Source organism: Lissotriton helveticus, chromosome 10 (assembly GCF_964261635.1).
Source record: "Lissotriton helveticus chromosome 10, aLisHel1.1, whole genome shotgun sequence".
Classification (NCBI taxonomy): Eukaryota; Metazoa; Chordata; class Amphibia; order Caudata; family Salamandridae; genus Lissotriton; species Lissotriton helveticus.
In genome coordinates, this window is record NC_136071.1 from 1030722511 (window position 1) to 1030727728 (window position 5218).

Consider the following 5218-nt stretch of genomic DNA (forward strand, 5'->3'; position numbering starts at 1 on the left):
GTGTTCTCCTCCGGAGAGAATAAACCTTGTTTCCTGCCTTCCAGTCTCCAGCGCCTGCCTCTTCATTGATTAATATTTTGTGGGTTAAAGAGGCGATACCGCCGGGCAAATATTGATTGTCTCTGACCTGTTTTTACAATTCTTTCGAATACAACAATGTTTCCCTTTACCTCACTACCAAAACCGGTGGCTTCAAATATGCGTGTCTTCTTCCGTATGAAACAAAAATTAATAAACCAACCACCCACCAAAATCTTCTTTAAATGCTACTCGCCCATGTGTGCAAAAAAAAACCTTAATTGGTGCATAACCCTGTGACCTCTCCTGTTCACAATGCTGAGTCAAGCAGAAAACTCACATTTCCGTCACCCACTGCTTCGGTGCTAAAAAAACAGTAACCATACTACAAATAACTGCATCCCTGCTTTTCATCATGACCAATGAATAGATGAACGTGAGCAAAAAGTATTATAAATCTTTGCTGCATAAATAAACATGTGAACTGAATTAGAACATGCATACAGGCAATGAAAAAAAACTAATTTTCACTAATGAATCTCCTCTTGCATCATGTCGTGTACACAGTCCGAAGTTAATCATGATATGAACAATCTGCTTGAGTTCCAAAGCTGTAATGCTGTCTCCGAGGTGGTAATCCTTTAAAGATCCAATATTACAACATTTTGATGAGCATATGGGGTGCAACTCACGTTCGAGACGGATTTGCAAAGCAAGATAGTACTTTTTATAGTAAGCGCACACCTTCCCTTTTTTTTAAAAAAAATTCCATTTTAGCTGTAACATTTAAAAAGTTAGCATTTTCTTTCCTTAGCCATTTAGTGCCTGCAGCCTTTCTATGAGTCACATGACTAGGTGTAGTTAGCAGTTGGTCTCTGTGTATTCCCCCAGACAGCCACACACAATAGAGAGCCTAGGTTTTTCCTAGATGGGTCATCAATGGCAGGATGGGGGCAGATCTGGGCACAGTTCCACTGACACCTGAAAAGGCTGTGTCCTGCCTCCACTCAAAGGATTGCATACCCCCTGTAGTTAGTCTGAAGCCATGCCAGGGGAATAAGGAAACCTGGGCACTACAAAAGGAATACTCTAGAAGCGTCTCTCACTTCAAAGAAGGCATCAGGTATAAACATTGGACCTCAGACACCAACTCTTCAGTACAGTTGTGGACCTTTGAAGGACTACCAGGAAGAAGAACTGCTGTACTGCTGGAAAGACTGCCACTCTGCTGGGCTGCTGCCCTGCTGGATTGCTGCCCTGCTGGCCTCCTGCAAGGTGAAAAGGATTGGACTTGCAGTTTGAATCCCGGACCACCAGAGTGACCCCAAGGCTTAGTCTTTTGTAACCTGCACCTGGACTCTGCCAACTGTGAGTCCTACCCTGCTAAGTGGTGCCCTTCTAGTTCTGGACCCTTGGAGATGGGCCTGATTTTGCTCTACCAGCCCATCTGTGGACCCAGCAGAACTGATGTTCTCGGACCCACCCCATCAGCCTGGGATGACTCTTGCTGGCCCACATCGCTAGGCACAGCCCCGGAACCCACAGACCACGCACGCAACCTGGGGGTCATCCTCGACTCCACCCTCTCCATGGCAAGGCAAGTCAACGCCGTCTCTACGTCCTGCTTCAAAACCCTCTGAATGCTCCGCAGGATCTTTAAATGGATCCCTCCCGACACAAGAAAAACCATCACCCAGGCCCTCATCACCAGCAGACTCGACTACAGGAACGCCCTCTACTCAGGAACAACAACCAAGCTCCTGAGACGACTACAACGAATCCAGAACGCCTCGGCACGACTGATCCTCAACATCCCCCGACGCAGCCACATCACACCCCACCTGAGAGGCCTGCACTGGCTCCCCGTCAACAAGAGGATCACCTTCAAACTCCTCATCCACGCACACAAAGCGCTACACAACACCGGACCTACATACCTCAACAACCGACTCAGCTTCCACATCCCCACCCGAAGCCTCCGCTCAGCCAACCTCGCCCTCGCCACAGTTCCTCGTATCCGGAAAACCACCGCGGCAGATCCTTCTCCTACCTCGCCGCCAAGACCTGGAACGCTCTTCCTACCAGCCTATGACAGACTCAGGACCTGCTGGCCTTCAGAAGACTTCTCAAGACCTGGCTCTTTGATCAGTAACGCCCCCCCCAGCGCCTTGAGACCCTCACGGGTATGTAGCACGCTTTAGAAATGCAGTGATTGATTGATTGATTAATGTATCTCCTCTGGTGTGAGGCACAACCCCCACCAGAACATCGCTGCTTCTATGTGAACTTCCTCGATGCAAGGATCTTGCATCACCTTAGCAGCACACAGCCTCAACAAAACCAAGATGCAGAACGTCGCATCGCAAGCCCCTCAGCTTCTTCGGAACCAGCCGTTGCACGATCCATCCTCAACACAGGAAATTGAATCACAAGCCCCTTCATCGATGTCCTCCTTGACCACAATGCCAGCCCTTGCATCGTAGCCTTACAGCTCCTCGGAACCAACATTGCAAAGACGCTTCTCCAGTCAGGACCTCACATTGTCTTGGCTGCGCAATGCACTCTCAAAATGAGACCTCGCATCGCTCTGCAACCAGGATTTAAGGTGCTCTTGTTCCGTTTGTCTAACTGGGTCCCTATAGCTAGCCTGCACTTAATCACGGCTGGCCTTAACTTGTGACTTTCACTTGGTCTAGCTTGACAAGATATCAACAATTGGCTCTTTGTGCTTTTTGGTGATATATTCACTGGAAACTATTTCATAAAATGTACTCTTTTTTTCTAATTTGCTATGGGATTCTTCTTGTGTTGTGGTTTCACTTTTTTACTGTTTGAAGTACTTCATAAAAACTCTACACATTGCTTCTAAGTTAAGCCTGACTGCATTGTGCCAAGCTACCAGTGGGTTGAACACAGGTTAATGTGGTGCTTACATCACCCTGACAAGGATTGTGATTGCTGCTTGAGTAGGGTTTCACCCCTCTCCACCTACCAGTAACCCAATTTCTTACAAAGCCTAAATGGCCATTACAATTTGGCTCAAAGTAAAGCTTAATTGTTTCACCCTTCTTGAGAGCATATTTTCAATCACATTAAAAAAATTAACCTACTTAGAAGGGGCAAGAAGGACAAAAATGGAAGTAAGTGGAAGTCAAAAGAAAAGGGAGATATAGTCTTAGAAATTATAGGCTGTGCCAAAATACATAACTAGATTATAAGAAAAACCTATAAAATCGATTACTTTTTAGTCAATTTCTTTCGGAACTTGTGTACAAAATTTTAGTTCGCCACTATATTTTTGTTTAGTTTTGTGGTGGATCACTTCACAATCCAGCAGGAAGTGACAGGCACACTCTGCCGACTGTGGTCTAGTGGAAATCCTTACAAATTATCCTCCAAAAAGTATAAATCCTGTCTCTTCTGACAATTTCTTTGAAAAATAGGACTTGGAAAAAGAACTAATGGAACCTATTTTCCACACAGTTTTCTCTGGGGAGTATCGCATGTCCCAACTTTGCTTAGAACATGTGGGGCTTGTTTGAATCTCTAAATCACTTAGTACGCGCACAATGAAACACTCTGACACCCATCCGATCCCACTGTGCCCAAGAATATCTAAAATCGGTTATATTGTCCAAGGCGTAGACTTTTATTCACATTAACTCATATAAATCTACACAACAAGAGCCAAGTACTACTTGGATATATATATCATTATTCTCATGAACAGACCTTTAGCGACATACACATGACAAAGGCAGTAAGGAAATTGGGCATAACCTTATAATTGCTTTCAGCTTCACCCTCCACATGTATTTAAATTTGTAGGCCGACTCAGCCACATCCCCATGACAATAGGCAGTAATGAAATTAGACATAACAATATATTTGTTCTCGGCTTCGCCGTACACATGTATTTAAATTTGTTGGCCGACTCGGCCGATCCAGCTGCGCACATTGTGCCGGCAGGCCCCAACGCGCTACAGCAAACATTGCATTGCTTGAAATACTGGCCACCCCATAGCGCACCGGGCCACCGATGTACCTGAACACAGGCCGCCTCCCAAAGAGTCCACACAGACTTTACTTAGCGGGATATGGCAGTAAAGACAGGACCACCGGCAGGTCAGTCCCCTCCCCGCGCCTTCCCTCGGCTGTAGAGTCCAGGACCACCAGCAGGTCAGTCCCCTCCCCGCCTATCCACTACACAGCTCCATCATACACCCTCTTGGGGTGCATCCAGTCGCTGAACCTCAATTGCTGCGCATGCCCCCTTTTGTGTTAACTGGCAGCGCTCCGCCCTTCGCCTTGCTCTTCTGCCGGGTGGGTGGGTGGTTTCCCATGCTCTTGCGGCTTCCCTGGGTCGTCCAAGGAGACAAAGTGGAGGAGACACGAGGGACGCCGCCTTAAGAACCTAAATGCCATAAGTTTCGGTTTCGATACGTGTACCCACACGTCATCACGAAATCAGACACTGCAACCACCCCCTCCATCTGGAGCTCGGTTTCATGGCGCGACTAACAGCGCCCCTCCTCTAGGCGAGGGGGGCGCCTAGTCAGGATGGTAGTTTATATGTAGATTTATTCACCACCTTCCTCAGTATTCACCAAGCACCATTAGCAGCCTGAGCTGGTCACACTCTAAAAAGTCGATACCTGAGAAAAAGCGCATTGTGCTAAAGAAGTGAGTAGGACCTTTTTAAAAAAGTAAACTGATTGCACTAAATTTTGAAAGATAAAGCATGGGCAATGCCTCCCATATTAATATGTGTAAGCACTCCTCTCGAATGCTTAGTATGCATTACCCACACAAAATGTAAAGAATATACACTGCTCCTCCAAAATGATAAAAGTGAGTTGCTTAATGTTGAGGTCATACTACAGGAACAGATCCACCCAGTAGCATGAAGTTTGCATTTGGCATTTACAGGTAGGAGGAAAGTGGAATCCATATTGATTTTAGTTCAGATTTTCTACTGTATGCAGACAAAGATTTTCTGGGGTGACTTATTTTGCTACACTGTGACAGACTGCTCACATGCAGTTGTTTTTAGGTTTCACCTAGCGTTGCAGTGCGCATGCTCTGCTCACTTTGCGAGGCATGCCGTATTAGGGTATTTTTTAGAAGTGGTGTGGAAGCCCCGCCCATATTTTTCATTGGTTGGCGTCATCGTCCATGGTAAATGCTGGCTTCTGATTGA